General features: G+C 44.4%; 1 protein-coding gene across 7 annotated transcripts in view; it reads right to left on the minus strand.

Moving 5' to 3' along the window:
• lin54 (lin-54 DREAM MuvB core complex component) overlaps positions 1–17,463 on the minus strand; it is a 97,302-nt gene that overhangs the window by 65,962 nt on the left and 13,877 nt on the right. For 3 of the 7 annotated variants that reach the window (XM_055639454.1, XM_055639421.1, XM_055639447.1), the window contains exon 2: positions 2,655–2,793. The exons of 3 other annotated variants lie outside the window; for them this stretch is intronic. The gene's annotated coding sequence lies outside the window, so the exon portion shown is untranslated. Of the gene's footprint in view, positions 1–2,654; positions 2,798–17,463 lie in introns of all 7 variants that reach the window. One more of the 7 variants, XM_055639438.1, reaches the window with a different exon arrangement.

The following is a 17,463-nucleotide window of genomic DNA, read 5'->3' on the forward strand; positions in this document are numbered from 1 at the left end:
AAGCTTGGTCCTTAAATCGGCATAATACTTAACAAGGAAAAGATGTTTCAAGTATTTAAACACACTCCTCAATAAATCCAAATCATGGCATTGTTCCAGAATGTATAAGCAAAAAATAAGCCCAATACAAAAAAGGTTAATTATTAGCACAAAGAAAACAGTGTACACTCCACAGTGCCAAAACCATGAGAGCACTGCATAATATTATTTTGGATAGAAGAGGGAGAGATGGAAAAGTTTAGGTACCAAATTTGAAAGGGTACCATGTTTTCGCTTTTGCTTTCAACTGGTCTCCAAGGCCATCAGATTTGATCTTCAATCTACACTGTTAGCTACCTTATGGATCTAGGTCCAGTCCATGCCCATATTCAAGCTTATAAGCTTTAGGTAATAGAAGGTAGACACAAAATGCTGGAGTAACTCAGCGGGACAGGCAGCATCCTGGAGAGAAGGAATGGGTGACGTTTCGGGTCGAGACTGATGTCAGGGAGTGGGTGGGACAAAGATAGAATGTAGTTGGAGACAGTGCGACTGGTGAGAGAACTGGGAAGAGGAGGGGACAGAGAGGGAAAGCATGGGCTATTTGAAGTTAGGTAAGTCAATGTTCATACCGCTGGGGTGTAAGCTACCCAAGCAAAATATGATGTGCTGTTCCTCCAATTTGCGCTGGGCCTCACTCCGACAACGGAGGAGGCCCAGGACAGAAAGGTCAGATTGGGATTGGGAGGGGAAGTTGAAGTGCTGAGCAACCGGGAGATCAGGTAGGTTAAGACGGACTGAGCGGAGGTGTTCAGCGAAACGATCGCCTGTACTTGGTCTCACCGATGTAAAGAAGTTGACACCTGGAACAGAGGATGCAGTCGATGAGGTTGGAGGAGGTGCAAGTGAACCTCTGCCTCACCTGGAAATACTATTTGGGTCCTTGGGATGGAGTCAAGGGGGGAGGTAAAGGGATAGGTGTTGCATCTCCTGTGGTTGCAGGGGAAAGTACCTGGGGAGGAGGAGATATGGGTAGGAAGGGACGAGTTGACCAGGGAGTTGCGGAGGGAACGGTCCTTGTGGAAAGCAGAAGGGGTGGAGATGGGAAGATGTGGCCAGGAGTGAGATCCCGTTGGAGGCGGCGAAAATGTTGGAGGATTATATGCTTTATGCGGCGGCTGATGGGGTGGAAGGCGAAGACAAGGGGGACTCTGTCTTTGTTGTGAATGGGGGGAGGGGGAGCAAGAGCGGAGTTGCGGGATATTTGCGAATGGGGGGAGGGGGAAGCAAGAGCGTAGCTGCAGGATATTGCACTGTTCTTCAACACCATCACCATGGTGCATAAATCCTCCCACACTTCTCTGCCTCTGTAGAGGATTCTCTATTATTCTTAACCAATGCATTTCTTATGATCTCCCCAATAATGCAGACATCTTTATTTAATCCCATTCTTCACCACCTGGTCATTGCCAAAATATTGGGCAACACCTGGGCAGGTACCTTTGTAGCTCACCAAGCACAAACTGTTCAATGTTAACTTGGATGCCATAAACCGCTCCCCCTCAAAATAGATAAATATATTAGGCAATTTAATGCATCTGTGTCTATCTCAAAAGTCAGATTTCAAATGTCATAAAGTCAAACAGAACAGGAGACTCTTTCCTGTCAATCCACCTGTCAATGCCTATTAAGTATTCATTTAGATGACTGGCAATTTCAGACACTTAGCCTGTAGCTTTCTTTGTCTTGGCAATTCAATGATGCGAGAGCTTTTCCTCTCCTTCCGCTAAAGGACATTGAAAAGGAATGGGAAGTTCGGTATGTCTTCACTATGCAAGAAAAAAAATGGAGCTTGTTTTTTTAAAAGGGAGTCATGAACATTTGGCATCAGAATGCACAATGCATGGACCAATTCGCAGTCTTACGTAGCAGAGATGGGTGGTTACCATAGTTAGGAATTAAATGAAATTGAGTTGAGGGAGCAAGACATTGACCTCATGGAAGATGGATCCACTGAGAGAATGTTCATCAGAAAAGAAAAAAAGGTAAATGACAGTCAACTGAAGACATGACAAAAGGATAAGTCTGAGCATGCATATCGCTGCTGAAGTTTGGAGATATAGGGGGGGGGGGGGGGGGGGGGGGGGGGGGGGGGGGGTCTAACAAAGCTGGCCACAGATACAAAGCAGCTATGCATTCAACAATTATCCCAGTGAAGTAATCGATTTGGCAAATATAGTAATAGAATGTTTACAAATACAGAATGAGGCTATGCAAGCTATTGTGTCCATGGTGGTCAACAAAGATCACCCAGCTTCATTCTTCCATCGTCTGTGGCTCTGCATGATACAGCTCTTAAAAAAAGTGATGTACACTTGAAACGTACCAAGAGCTTCTGCCTCTACCGTCCTTTCAGGCAGTAAAATCCAGACCTTAACCACCATTAACTAAAAGAAACATTTTGTTATCCTTTAATTATTCGACCATTCACTTCAACTTATTCCCCTTGGATTTGACCCCTCTGGTAAGCGATGAGTATCCTTTCATCTATTCAATCCATATCCCTTAATTTTTCTTAGACAGTCCCCAGGAATAGAGGACAACATTGTCCACTCTAGTTTTGCAGATTCCAAGGCGGCCAAAAGAAACTGATCACTCTTAAGAAGGGTCCTGACCTGAAACGTCATCTGTCCATTTCCCTCCACAGAAGTTGTCTGATCGACCGAGTTCCTCCAGCACTTTATGTTTTGATCAAGTCAACTTGAATTTATTGTAATATGCACAAGTACGGTGAAGTACAGCTAAAACGAAAATCTTGCTTGCAGCAGCATCAAAGGCATATAGATTCAGAAAACACAAAAACATAAATTATAAAAATTACATAAATTCTACAAGATGGTGAAAACAAAAAGACTGCAAAATAAAAAGACGTTTGTTGAAACAATTGCAATATCGGCGGAGGAGGTGGTCCCTAGTATTCTGTTGAAGAAGTAGGATTAAGGTTGAGCTGGTCAATTCAAGATCCTGATGGATGTAAGAAAGTAGCTGTTCCTGAACCTGGAGGCGAGGGACTTCAGGCTTCTGTACCAGGTGTCTGATGGTGGCAGCAAGAAGAAAGCATGGCCCCGGCTGGTGGGAATCCTTCATGATTGATGCTACCTTCTTGAGATAGTGGCTCATGTAGATGCGTTCCATAGTGGGGAGGCCAAGTCCATGACTGGGCTGAGTTCACCATTTTCTGCAGCCTTTTATATTCCCATGTGTGGGAATTGCACTACCAGGCCATGATGCCAACCAGATTACATTCCATAGTGCATCTGTGGAAATTTGTTAAGAGTATTCCAAATCTCTTTAAATTCCTAAAAAAAGTAGAATGCTGGAGCGCTCTCTTCATGATCACATTTACTTGCTGGACCCAGGATAGGTCATCTGAGAAGTTATCACCCAGGAATATGAAACTGACAGAATGAGGTTTAAGAGGTACTTTCCTTCTGATGCTTATGAAGGCATTCTGGGGCCACTATGCATGGTCTCAAGGTTCTCAACGTTATCCCCAATGCTCCTTCTCCACCATGAGCTGCCAAATGCTCGTCATACGGTCACCCAATCATTCTCTGGATCATTCTCATAAACCTCCTCTGGACACTCTCCAACGCCAGCACATTCTCCACAGACATGAGTTCAAAATGGCTCATAATACTCCAAATGCGGTCTGCTAAAGCCTTATAAAGCTTCAGCATTACATCTTCTCACACAACAGATTGTCTATTTCAGAAGTCTAGCACCAGGCATGCAAATGATGTACTGAAGGATGCTGACAAATCAGTTTGAAGGATCCCCCCAGGCTCATGGTCCTGTAGGCAGTCTAGATGTCAGATGTACACAAGAGAAGGGACAATTACTACATAGTAGACTTTTATTTTTCCACTTTGAAATTCAAATACGCTTTTCAAATATATCTCCCCTCAGCCCCATTGTTCCAAAGAAAATAACCCTAGCCTATGCACAGTTTCCTCACAGCTGAAATATTCTAGTCTTGGGCGGAAATGTTTTGAGAGGTGGTCCCCCCCAGGTTTTGTGAAACATGTTGCAGCAAAACCACCACCACAGCCTCCGAAGTCAGCCAGCTCCATGATGGTGAGTCCACAAGCTCTCTAGGTCGATTCCAGTTGGGGACTGCCAGCTCCTAGAGTCTAGCAGCCCGGGACCAGCTGCTGTTCCCAGGTCAGCTCGCCTGCCCCAGGACTGGCTGTAGCGCCCAGGACGGCTGGCAGGTCTGGCTGTAGCGCCCAGGTCGCCCCGGGAATGGCTGCAGTTCCCAGGTTGCCTGAGTGACCCGGGACTGGCTGCACGAAAACAATTTTTTTTTTTAAACCCCTGCGGGCCGGATGATTTCGGGTTAAGGGCCGGTTCCAGCCCGTGGGCCGTAGGTTGCCGAACCCTGGCCTAGATGTCAGGCCTCAATGTCCCCCCCCCATGTTTAAAAAGCGACTTCCACCCATGCCTCCTGGCAACAACTTTGAAACTTCCCATGCACCTCTCCTGCAATCATTATATTTCCTATAATGTGATGATGAGAAGTGAGTACCCCTTATCACCAGAGGCGCCGTACGATTGGCAGCCCCACAAACAGTCTGTTTGTTTTTTCGTCTTTTTTTATTTTTAGTGTGTGTGTAAATGTTCTATGGTTTGTTTTATATGGGGGGGGGGGGACACTTTTTTTTTCAGTTTCTTACTTTGCCAGAGATGCGATTAATTTTTGGATCGCATTCTCCGGTCGCTCTGCGGCCTACCATCGAAGGAGCTGGAGGCCTCCTCGGACTGACCTTGTGCCCAACCGTGGGGCGTGGACTTGCATCGGAGTCGATCTCTTGCCTGGGATCGCTACAACCGCACCCTGCAATCTTTACATTGGGAGCTCACAGTCTCAGGAGAGGTTGTGGATATCAGGAGCTCCAATGTCGTGGAAGGTTCGACCAGCCCCGACGTGAGGTTCAATAGTCTGGTGCGGGGGAGCTGACATCCCCCCCCGATGAAGGAGCAGATCACCTCGACGCGGAGGGCCCGCCACCGGCTACGGGAGTCAAGATCATCCCGTCAACAGATGGCCCGAGGCCCCCGACCACGGGAGAGCAAAGGGAAGAGATTGAACTTGTTTTTGCCTTCCATCACAGAGAGGAATATCTGTGATGGATGTTTATGTTAAAATGTGTTTTGTTGCCTTTTTATTGTATGACTGACGGCAAATGAAATTCCTTGTATGTTGCAAAACATACTTGGCTAATAAAGTATTATTATGATTGTGAAAATGAAAATTTAGATCACGTTATTTGTGGAGAAATGGCATGTGCAAGTAACATTTTATTTTTTCTCCAACTTATCAACTATTTCTCCTATGTGATAGGGGAAGCATCTGATAAATGCTCAGATCCACCCAAGATAATTAATTACACTGACAGGGAATATGGGTACAATTTTAATATAGTGACCATACCACCAGGGGCACCGCACGATTGGCAGCCCTGCCAACAGTCTGTTTTTCGCCCTTTAAAATTTTTTTTGGTGTGTGTTAAAACTGTGTAAATGTTCTCCGGTTTGTTTTATGTGGGGGGAGGGGGGGTCAGGGAAAACTTTTTTTCAGTTTCTTACCTTGCTGGGGATGCGATTAATTTTCGGGTCGCATCTCCGGCCGATTTGCTGCCTACCATCGATGGAGCTGGAGACCTCCTCGGACTGACTTTGTGCCCCACCGCGGGGCGAGGACTCAACATCGGAGCTGATCCCTTGCCTGGGATAGCTCCAACCGTGGCCTGCGACTTACAATCAAGAGCTCGCAGTCTCTGGAGAGGCTAGTCGGGAACGCCAACGACGCAGAAGCTCAACCAGGCCCGACCCGGGGTCCGATCGCTGGCGCAGGGGAGCCGACATCCCCCCCCGATGCGGAGGGCCCAAACGCCACCGGCTATCAGAGTCACGATCGTCCCGTCAATAGAAGGCTCGAGGCCCCCGACCGCAGGAGAGCTAAGGGAAGAGATTTGAACTTTTTTTTGCAATCCATCACAGTGAGGAATGTGGAGGAGTCACTGTGGTGGATGTTTATGTTAAAATGTATTTTGTGTGTTCCGTTGCTGTTTATTGTATGACAATGGCAAATGAAATTCCTCGTATGTTGCAAAACATACTTGGCTAATAAAGTATTGTTATGATTGCGATAAATGTGACCTAACCAAAATCCTAAAGACTTCCATACTCTTGCACTCTTAGCAATGAAGGTAAGTATACCATATATTTTCTTTACCATCCTATCTAAATGTGTTGCCACCTTTAGTGAACTATGAACTTGGACTCGAAGATGCCTCAACACATCATTGTTGTTAAGGATTTTGCCATTAACTGTACACCGTCTCCTTACATTCAACCTCCCAAAGTGCAACACCTCGCACTTGCTCCATTTGCAATTTCTGGAGCTGATTTATATCCCGCTGTATCTTCTGGCAGCTCCTCCAATGTTGGTGTTGTCAGCAAACTTACTCACCAAACCATCTACATTTACATCTAGGTCATTTATATATATTATACAAACAACAGTGGTCCCAGCTCAGATCCCAGAGGAACTCCACTGATCACAAACCTCCAGCCTGAATATCTACCTTCCACCACAACCCTTCTCATATCTGAGTAAGTCAGTTCTGACTCCAAATGACCAAGTTAAGGTGGATTCCACACATCTTAATCTTCTGGATCAGCTCACATAAGGGACTTTAAAAAATGCCTTATCAACGATGGCTGAAAAGATTTAGCATTTCACTGAATGAAAGCTTTGCATTGTAAGAAAGTTAGCATTTATGCTAAAGTTTAGAATAATTTCTGCCCTTTGTTTGGACCGACACACACTAGCAAAAAAAAAGTGCGATATTTTGTCTTCTTCCACAAGATGGAAAAACATTTATTTACAGTTTTACAAATAGTTTTCAAATGTCTTTAGTAGAAAGATTGGGGTAGATCATACCACAATCCTCATACTAAGGAAATTTGGGAACAATTAGATCAAGCAGCAAACAAACCCACGCAGTCGTTGTTGAATTTAGGCTGAAGTGCTGTATTTATACTCAGAGTACTCTGCTTCAGTCACCCGAATGACATGGTGGTGTTCTCCAAATGGACAGTATCAAGTTCCAAGGTAGATAAAAATGCTGCAGAAACTCAGCGGGTGAGGCAGCATCTATGGAGCAAAGGAATTGGTGACGTTTCGGGTCAAGACCGGGTCCTTCCTTAAGAAGGGTCTGAAGAAGGGTCTCGACCTGAAACATCACCCGCTGAGTTTCTCCAGCATTTTTATCCATCTTCGATTTTTCCAGCATCTGCAGTTCCTTCTTAAACAGTATCAAGTTCCGTATCTTTACCAGCTCTCAGGCTAATAAATCAGCCCACAAAGCAAAGCCCTGCCCGCTTAGATTTGGTGCCATAGAATGTTGGAAACATTTGAGTCAATTTGAATTAATAAAGCTAACTTTAGCATTTAAAAAAAAAAATGTTTTTAAACAGTTTCAACTTTAACAGCTGTTGAATCTTGGTCCAGGGCCGTCCGTCAAAAACCAATCAACCTGTACAGAACACAAAAGTAGGCTATTTACTTCATGTTTATTCCACCGTGCAACAGACAAATCTTTTCCCTTTGCATTAATTTATGCACTAGCCTCATTATTTCATTATCTTAACCTAGGAAAATCTATTAATTTTTGTTTTGAATAAACTGAGAAACTGAATCTATAGCTATGCTCGAGTTCCAATTCCAAAGATTCGCAACCTACTTAGAAAAGTTCTTTTCAATGCTGTCCTGAATGGTCTATCCCATATTTTGAGATTGTGACTCGCTCTGCATACCTTGGGCAGGGGAAGTATCAAACCCTTATATATCTCTCTCAAGCCCATAAAAGTTTGTAACATCTTAATAACATAATTCTCCTTGACCAGAGTATAGACACTGTTTGCTTAATCTTTCTCATTAGACAACTCCTCTCATCCAGGAATCAATCTGGTGAATCTCTGCTGCACTTAGTCCATTGCACGGATCTGCTTCCTTTGGGAGACCAGATCTCAACACAATTTCCAAGGGAGCCTAACCAGGACAGTGTGTAATATAGTAAAATATATTGACTCTTATACCTAAATCATCCTGTAATAAATGTCAACACACCATTTGGCTACCTAATTGCTTAATTTACCTGCAAAGTTAACTTTCAGTGATTTTGTGCGTGAGAACACCCAGTTTCAATCTCCATTTGTTTTTTTCCCCTAATGAAGTGAATGCCTTACATTTTGCAATATTATATTCCACCTACTATATCCTTGCCATTCACTTAACTGGTCTATGTCTTCTTGAAGCCCCTCTGAATTATCCTCTCAACCCACACTGCCATTAGCTTTGTACCGTCAAACTAGGACAGGGCTCAAAATTAGCGGTTGCCCGGGTGCCAATGGCAACCTACAGTCCCGCCGGGCAACCAAAAAGTCATGTTGTTTTGCCCGGCTTGGCAAGCACCTGGGACACCTAGCGTTTAATTCAGAGCGGGCCCCCTCTTTATCTCTCTCTCTCTGCCACTCTCCATCTCCGCCCGCCATTTGTGTCCGGGTCTCGGCTCTCCGCTCGGCACGGCCGGCCGCCAGCCTTATACATGCGCACTGCCACGGCCTGCACATCCTCCCCCTGCACATGCTCACAACCACGGCCAGCACATCATCGGCCATGGTTGTGCGCATGTGCGGCCCTGCACATGCGCACTGCCACGGCAACTGGTCGGCGTTGGCCACTTTCTCTCTCCCTTTGCATTGTGGGAGATCTGGCCACCATTGCTGTCTGGTCGCTGCTTCAACTCGACCGCTGTAAACCAATGCAGAATCACTCCCTGGAGCTGGAGTAACTCTTGCTTCTTGGTTTCCTGGTCCTCTAAAAATATTCCAAATGGAATTTAAACTGGTGGACCCACCACCACCAAACTCCAAACTCCGAAAAATAACAGCCTATTGCATTTTATCTGTTTATTTATTGTGTATATATATGGTCTATGGTATATAGACACACTGAACGTTTATCTCCTGTTCTGTATTATGTTTACATATTCTGTCGTGCTGCAGCAAGCAAGAATTTCATTCTCCTATCTGGGACACATGACAATAAAGCTCTCTTGACCCTTGACTTGGACAAGCAAAAAAGGGTTCTTGGGGAAAAAAGAGGTACCTTAAATTTAGTTGCGTCTGGTTGGGTACCTATGGTAGGGTGAAGACTATTCCATGCTTTAATTGTGTGGGGGAACTCCATGGAGCAGCCAGCAACTCTGGATAGTAGAAACCCTTCTTTAGATCTCCTCTGGTTTTAGTGTTTTTAGTTTAATTTAAAGATACAGCGTGGAAACAGGCCCTTCGGCCCACCGAGTCCACGCCGACTACCGATCACCCCACACATCAGCGACGCGTCAAGAGTGTTTTATTCTCTTACGTCCCAGTTAGAACAATGAAATCCTTACAGAATATGTAAACATAGTACTCTGTAAACAATGTTATAAACGAGAAAACAAAACTCCATACAGACAGCACCCATATTCAGGATCAATTCAGAGTCTCTGGCAATTTTAGGCAGCAACTTTATGGCCAATGTACTGCCCCATAGCCTTGAACTGAATTAAAACATACAGTAGCTGTAAAGGGGGACATAGCGTCACTTAGAGATTTAAGACTGAAAATGGATAGTTTCTTTTTTTTTTTAGTAACCAAAGTTATCAACGTATAATTTTTTGTGTGTTGGAAAATAAAATAGTGGCACAGCTGGTGGACTTGCTGCCTCACACGCCAGAGATCTGTGTTCGATCCTGTTCTCGGGCACTGTCTGTGTTGAATTTGCACATTCTCCCTGCAAGCGTGTGGGTTTCCTCCCACATCCCAAAGACGCATTGGCTTTGTAGGTTAACTTGTCTCTGTAAAATTGCCCCTAATGTGCAGGGAGTGGGTGAGGAAAGTGGGATAACAGAACTTGTGTGAATGGGTAGACAAAAATGCTGGAGAAACTCAGCAGGTGAGGCAGCATCTATGGAGCGAAGGAAATAGGCGACGTTTCGGGTCGAGACCCTTCTTCAGACTGATGTGAGGGTGCGAGGGGGGGGGGGGGGGAAGAAGAAAGGAAGAGGCAGAGACAGTGGGCTGAAGCAGACCTGGGAAGCGGAGGAGAAATCAGGGGACTACCTGAAATTGTGGATCAATGTTCATACCACTGGGGTATAAACTGCCCAAGCAAAATACGAGGTGCAGTTCCTCCAATTTGCAGTGGGCCTCACTCTGGCCACGGAGGAGGCCCAGGACAGAAAGGTTGGATTCGGAATGGGAAGGGGAGTCGAAGTGATGAGCCACCGGGAGATCAGGTTGGTTATTGCGAACTGAGTGGAGGTGTTGTGAAAAGCTGCCGAGGTTGCTCGGCTGGCAACAGGGAAAAAAAGTTAAGTGAGAGCCCTGTGGGATATTATGGCTGATCTCATATCCAAATCATTGATATTGATTACCAGTAGCAAGAACCCCATCATTGATCTTTGTGGCATTTTACTATTCAGTCTCCCTGGTCAAAAATATTCCACCATTCCCTCCCTCTTTTAACCAATTTTCAATTTACACCTGTCTGTTACCAACTATCATAATGAACTCTTAGTTTTGTTTAATGACTTTGCAACATACCTTGTTATAGTCCTTCTGAAAGTTTAAATGTCATGTTCACTGTCTGCAATGTAGAATGCAGGACGATTTTGCCCAGCCCTATTATTATTTACTAAGTATCCTTTTACCACATCTTCATACCACATACTAGCTATGTCCCGGCTAATAATTAGCTAACTCATCTGCATTTTCTCTCTTCTTCTTTGCTTAAATAATGGAGTTGCATTTGCTAGCTCTGAAAACCAGTGGAAAATCTAAAGCATTTTGAATGATGACAACCAGTGCAGCTACGACCTTCATTGCAGCCTCTTTCCAAGCTGTGGGATTCAATCATATTTCAGTCACATTAATTTAAAGCAAATGTAACAGAGAAGCTAATGCTAATTTCTTTCTGCACCTCATGCCCTTTAGACTTACTGTTCACAATTTATTTGTTTTGTCTTCTTCAGCAATGGAGGATGCAAATTTTAATTTAACTTCTCAGCTGTTTCCTATTTGTCAATATAATTTCTTCTACCTCAATCAATGTGGTTCATACATTATACATTCTTATAGAATATTTTTTTTAAAACAGGTTAAAGTTGCTTCACACTATATTCTACTTTCCCTTTTCTTATCAGTATATTCACCTTCCGATGCTGAATTCTGAAGTTCACAATTCTTGCACTTTTCAATCAATCAATCAAAGACTTTATTGTTATTCAAAAATACACCAACAAATGCAAGTCTGAACGAAATTTAATTGCATCTGGCTCACCGTGCAACATAAAATAACAAAAGGATAAAATAGATAAAAAGATAAAATAGATAATAGTGGCAGCACATTATATGGAATTCAAGAGTCTGATGGCTCGGGGGAAGAAGCTGTTGCAAAAGCTGGCCGTTCTGCTCCTTATACTGCGATACGTTTTGCCCGAGGGCAGCAGAGTGAACAGTCCGATGGAGACGTGTAGGGTCTTTTATAATGCTGTTGGCCTTTGTTAACTTTATAAGCCTTTCCCTTTGATCTATTACCATTTTCTACTTATTACCCATGGTATTTAATGCCATAAACTTATACACTCTTTTTGTAAGCTATTATTTACTAAGGATACTTAGTAAATAATAAGTGTCAGGCAAAATTAATTCATACCAGCGAGCCAGTCGTATTAAGATAGGCCCAATGCTGCAGTTGGTCTCACTGATAAGCTGAGCAAAAGGCTCCAAGTGGAAGACTGCGCTGTCCAAAGGACAGGCAGATAATGGTATTAGGCCAGTGGAATATCTGCAAAATTTGATATTTCCCATCCTCCCATGGAGCATCCAAATATCAATGATTGTGAAGAATGCACATCTGGATCATTGGGACCTCTTTTGGGGAAGGTGTGACCTGTACAGAAAGGACGGGTTGCACTTGAACTCGAGGGGGACCAATATCCTGGTGGGGAGATTTGCAAAGGCTACTGGGGAGACTTTAAACTAGTATGGTTGGGGGGAGGAACTCAAATTGGGAAAGCTAGCAGTCAGTGTGTGAGAAAGGAGGCAGAGAATGGTAGCATTCTGACCCAAAATGTAGGAGAGAGAGAAGAAAAAGACAATAAACAGAGAATAAGAAAGGGTGGGTTTCTTAAATGTGTATATTTTAATGCTAGGAGCATTGTAAGAAAGGTGGATGAACTTAGAGCCTGGATTGACACCTGGAAGTATGATGTTGTGGCGATCAGTGAAACATGGTTGCAGGAGGGCTGTGATTGGAAATTAAATATTCCAGGATTTCGTTGCTTCATAGGATTGGAGGGGCAAGAGGTGGAGGTGTTGCATTGCTTATCAGGGAAGATATTACAGCAGTGCTTTGGCAGGATAGATTAGAGGGCTCGTCTAGGGAGGCTATTTGGGTGGAACTGAGAAATGGGAAAGGGGTAGCAACACTTATAGGGGTGTATTATAGACCGCCAAATGGGGAGCGAGAATTGGAAGAGCAAATATGTAAGGAGATTGCAGATATTAGTAGTAAGCACAAGGTAGTGATTGTGGGAGATTTCAACTTTCCACACATAGACTGGGAAACACATTCTGTAAATGGGCTGGATGGATTGGAGTTTGTAAAATGTGTGCAGGACAGTTTTTTGCAGCAATACATAGGAGTACCTACTAGAGAAGGGGCAGTGCTGGACCTCCTGTTAGGAAATGAGACGGGTCAGGTGGCAGAGGTATGCGTTGGGGAACAGTTTGGGACCAGTGATCACAATACCATTAGTTTCAATATAATTATGGAGAGGGTCAGAACTGGACCTAGGATTGAGATTTTTGATTGGAGAAAGGCTAACTTTGAGGAGATGCGAAAGGATTTAAAAGGAGTAAATTGGGACAGTTTGTTTTATGGGAAAGATGTGGAAGAGAAATGGAGGACACTTAAAGGTGAAATTTTAAGAGTACAGAATCTTTATGTCCCTGTTCGTTTGAAAGGAAATAGTAAAAATTGGAAAGAGCAATGGTTTTCAAGGGGAATTGTACACTTGGTTCGGAAAAAGAGAGAGATCTACAATAATTATAGACAGCATAGAGTAAATGAGGTGCTTGAGGAGTATAAAGAATGTAAAAAGAATCTTAAGAAAGAAATTAGTAAAGCTAAAAGAAGATACGAGGTTGCTTTGGCAAGTAAGGTGAAAGTAAATCCAAAGGGTTTCTACAGCTATATTAATAGCAAAAGGATAACGAGGGATAAAATTGGTCCATTAGAGAGTCAGAGTGGACAGCTATCTGCAGAGCCAAAAGAGACAGGGGAGATATTGAACAATTTCTTTTCTTCGGTATTCACCAAGGAGAAGGATATTGAATTATGTGAGGTAAGGGAAACAAGTAGAGTAGCTATGGAAACTATGAGATTCAAAGAAGAGGAAGTACTGACACTTTTGAAAAATATAAAAGTGGATAAGTCTCCAGGTCCAGACAGGATATTCCCTAGGACATTGAGGGAAGTTAGTGTAGAAATAGCAGGGGCTATGACAGAAATATTTCAAATGTCATTAGAAACGGGAATAGTGCCGGAGGATTGGCGTACTGCGCATGTTGTTCCATTGTTTAAAAAGGGTTCCAAGAGTAAACCTAGCAATTATAGACCTGTTAGTTTGACGTCAGTGGTGGGCAAATTAATGGAAAGGATACTTAGAGATAATATATATAAGCATCTGGATAAACAGGGTCTGATTAGGAACAGTCAACATGGATTTGTGCCTGGAAGCTCATGTTTGACTAATCTTCTTGAATTTTTTGAAGAGGTTACTCGGGAAATTGATGAGGGTAAAGCAGTGGATGTTGTATATATGGACTTCAGTAAGGCCTTTGACAAGGTTCCTCATGGAAGGTTGGTTAAGAAGGTTCAATTGTTGGGTATTAATGGTGGAGTAGCAAGATGGATTCAACAGTGGCTGAATGGGCGATGCGAGAGTAATGGTGGATGGTTGTTTGTCAGGTTGGAGGCCAGTGACTAGTGGGGTGCCACAGGGATCTGTGTTGGGTCCACTGTTGTTTGTCATGTACATCAATGATCTGGATGATGGTGTGGTAAATTGGATTAGTAAGTATGCAGATGATACTAAGATAGGTGGGGTTGTGGATAATGAAGTAGATTTTCAAAGTCTACAGAGAGATTTATGCCAGTTGGAAGAGTGGGCTGAAAGATGGCAGATGGAGTTTAATGCTGATAAGTGTGAGGTGCTACATCTTGGCAGGACAAATCAAAATAGGACGTACATGGTAAATGGCAGGGAATTGAAGAATGCAGGTGAACAGAGAGATCTGGGAATAACTGTGCACAGTTCCTTGAAAGTAGAATCTCATGTAGATAGGGTGGTAAATAAAGCTTTTGGTGTGCTGGCCTTCATAAATCAGAGCATTGAGTATAGAAGTTGGGATGTAATGTTTAAATTGTACAAGGCATTGGTGAGGCCAATTCTGGAGTATGGTGTACAATTTTTGTCACCTAATTATAGGAAGGATGTCAACAAAATAGAGAGAGTACAGAGGAGATTTACTAGAATGTTGCCTGGGTTTCAGCAACTGAGTTACAGAGAGAGGTTGAACAAGTTAGGGCTTTATTCTTTGGAGCGCAGAAGGTTAAGGGGGGACTTGATAGAGGTCTTTAAAATGATGAGAGGGATAGACAGAGTTGACGTGGATAAGCTTTTCCCACTGAGAGTAGGGAAGATTCAAACAAGGCCCACGACCGCCCTTGACTGCCTGAACTACATAGCGACCCCACTCCACTGCATTACGAGTTCAAAAGAACCATGATGAAACATTTTCCGAGACCTAGCTGAGGCCGCGAGTATGCGGGACTTCCCTCGAGCGTGAAGGAGAGTTCCAGTGACCTCATAGGACCTCCTAGAACCACCTGTCGACCATGCTGCGAGTTTGAGTCAAGGGCAAACTCTTCTAAACTCGCAGATTAGTTCACCGCAGTGGGACAGCCCTGTTAAATAACTATCTGGTTGAAATGAAAACTGAAAGTCACAGGTATCTTTTAAATAGTTTTGAATTGTATATTTTGTTTTCCATGACACCTAAGTGGGACAGGCTCAACTCTCTCTAGAAAACAGTAATGAAGACCCCACAGCCAGCAAATTGTTGATCCTGTACACTTAAACACACCACTTGTTCTTTAAGTCTCAGGTTTTCTGCTTGACATTCAGGCATCCATTGATTTGTTTTTTTCCCTTGAAGCATGGTGGAGTTTACAATTTTACTTCGGAGTCACGTGAGTGATTCCGTGAAGACCCCAGCTCCAGTGCGCATGCGGCATAATCGCACAGCGTGCAGAACGCGGCCAGCGGGAGTCGGGCTAGCTCCCGCATCCAGGGACGAAAGGTAAGTACTTACCTTAATCGGGCCTTGTGTTTTTTGCTCCAGGGGGAGCAAAGTGAGGCATGGTGAGCGGCCCCGTTTCGACTCCAGCGTGGAGCCGACAGTGGACGGGGAAAAGGCGCTACCCGGACCGCAAACGCTGCGGACCGCTGCAAGGAGCTGCGCTAATGCCGGTCCGCTGAACAGCTGTTTGGTAACAGCAGCGGACCGGCGGGAAATTTAAAAACCCGACCGGCAGCCCTGCAGACTCCTGACTAGGAGAATCGCCGCCCGGGAACCGCCACAATGCCGCCTGGAAAACGGCAGGCAGCCTCTACATGCAGGTAAGGGGAAAATCTTACCAATTTACAGGTTCCACAGGAGCCAACTTCCTCCAAAACTGGCACAGGTTGAAGACAGCAAGAATAAGAGTATCTGTCTCCCCAAGCCAGAGGAGGTCATGGAATTTACCTCCAGGAGAAAAGGGGCATTGGCTGAATGCCAAGGGAGCTGACTCCTACCCCAGTGCTATTGCACTAGCCATCTCCCTTGTCGAGGGATTGATGCAACAGCGGAGTTTGAGCTATGCCTCCTCCAATTTAGCGCACCCTTTTGCTCCCTTTTTAGAGGCTAGCTAAGGAGGCCAGGGCTGGGCTGGCTTAAGCGCTGGGCAGGCGGACGAGAACAGCAGTATGCCAGGGGAGCAGGATCAGGAAGAGCTACTGGGTGTCGTGGGCCACTACATGGCTCCTCCACGCGACCATCTTCCCAACAAAAGCCCTGCAGGAGCAGGCCTTTCCAGAGGCAAATCCGCAGGCAGCTGGGTCTAGTAGACTCGCAGACAAGCAGCGAATTCTACAGAAGGTCAAGATGTTACCACCTTTGCTCGCCTTTTCCACGGATTATATTCTCCCAGGATAAGGACTATCCCTTTGCACTACCAGGGTGCTGACGCCTAAGATGTTCCCATATTTGGGATACTCGACTGAACAATGGTGCATATAGACCTGCCCGCAACCCCGAATATATGGGGCTATGCAAACCGCTGCTGCGGGAAGAGAGGCAGCTAAACCTGTGCGCCTCATGAAGGCAGGCTATGGGACGAGCAGGACATCGCATCCAACACCCAGCTGGCAGCACCCCTCGGCATCCACCAGCGATATCAAACAAGGACTGGTGAAAGCCTGGTGACCGCTTCACATCCCCCATAGTTCTTTTTAGACGGGGCCCAGAGCGGAGCCGTGGGAAGATGCGCCGCCCCACCGACAGCACCAGCATACCAGCAAACTACGCCTTCATGAAAAACAACAAGCATGGAGGTAGGTAGTCTGGTTCCTCCCAGTTTACACTAAAACAAGGGTGTTCTACTAACTGCATGGGGGGGGGGGGGCATTTACACTTGTGGATAAAGCATGGGATGCTGTCACAAATAACTAAAATATACTCAACAGTATTAGAGGATAAAAACGAATTCAAATTGGGCATATTACCGCCAGTTCAGCAATGCGCCCAAAGGGCATTTTCTCCCTCTAAGAAAAGAGAAGTGAGAAGGCAAGCTGAACTAAAAAGGCTCATTACTAAACGGATCATGGGAGTAAAAATGAACCATTGGAATTTGTATCGAATATATTCACCAAAACTATAAAAGATGGTGAATGTAGCATCATCATTGATCTAATATCACTAAATAAATCTGTTGAGTATATCCACTTTAAGATGGAGACGGGGTTTTGTCACTGCCAGACATCTGATCTCCCAAGGATACCTATGGGGAGCATTGATATGGAAGATGCTAACTATCTTATACCCATACACTAGGATCATTATAGATACCTAAAAATATTTACCTGGATCATGGATATCCCGGTTAGGGCAACCATGGGAGCATATAGCATTTCATATGGTCTAAACCTCAGCCCTAAACTATTATAAATGGCCATGAAAATATTAAGAAAACAAGCATAA

The sequence above is a fragment of the Leucoraja erinacea genome, chromosome 1, assembly GCF_028641065.1.
Source record: "Leucoraja erinacea ecotype New England chromosome 1, Leri_hhj_1, whole genome shotgun sequence".
NCBI classification, from domain to species: Eukaryota; Metazoa; Chordata; class Chondrichthyes; order Rajiformes; family Rajidae; genus Leucoraja; species Leucoraja erinaceus.